The 490-nt window shown below is 64.9% G+C and overlaps 1 protein-coding gene across 2 annotated transcripts in view; it reads right to left on the bottom strand.

The window, feature by feature from the left end:
• Positions 1 to 490, bottom strand: part of LOC103597318 (cytochrome P450 26B1) — a 19,152-nt gene that overhangs the window by 13,843 nt on the left and 4,819 nt on the right. The gene's annotated exons all lie outside the window — the stretch shown is intronic.

The following is a 490-nucleotide window of genomic DNA, read 5'->3' as shown; positions in this document are numbered from 1 at the left end:
GAGTGGGTGTGGGGGGGGGGGGGGGGGGGGGGGGGGGGGGGGGGGGGACACGCACTCTCCAAAGTTTGATTTTTCTTGCTTTTGTCTGCCATGGAGATTTACCTTTCTGGGGCAGTTCAGAGAACATCAAATACTACAGGGCTGTCGGCGAGTAGCACGTTTCCCCACGTTCACCAAGGCCAACTCACGCACAGACTACTGGCGGAGGGGGCTGGCCCCGTCGCTCCCTCCCCTGTCCCGCGGTCGCCATTCCTCCGGGAGACGACAGACTGCTTCTCCCTTTCCTTTAGATTGCCAACCTGGGTGAGTCCTCTGACCCAATGGAAAAAAATGGAGTGGGGGAGGTCCTGCAGCCTCCCTTCTGGCAGATTCGGGCCCGCAGCCGGCGCCCCGCCCGCTCGCCGGCCCGCCGGCTCAGCTTCGGGTTACTGCAGTTCAAGCAGCACGTGCCGCCCGCGCTCGGAGCCGCGGCGGCTGAGGCGGCGCAGCA

Source organism: Galeopterus variegatus, unplaced genomic scaffold (genome assembly GCF_000696425.1).
Source record: "Galeopterus variegatus unplaced genomic scaffold, G_variegatus-3.0.2 Scaffold2279, whole genome shotgun sequence".
Lineage (NCBI taxonomy): Eukaryota > Metazoa > Chordata > Mammalia > Dermoptera > Cynocephalidae > Galeopterus > Galeopterus variegatus.
The sequence above is the reverse complement of the archived record's forward strand: the minus strand, read 5'-3'. Positions and strand labels throughout refer to the sequence as shown.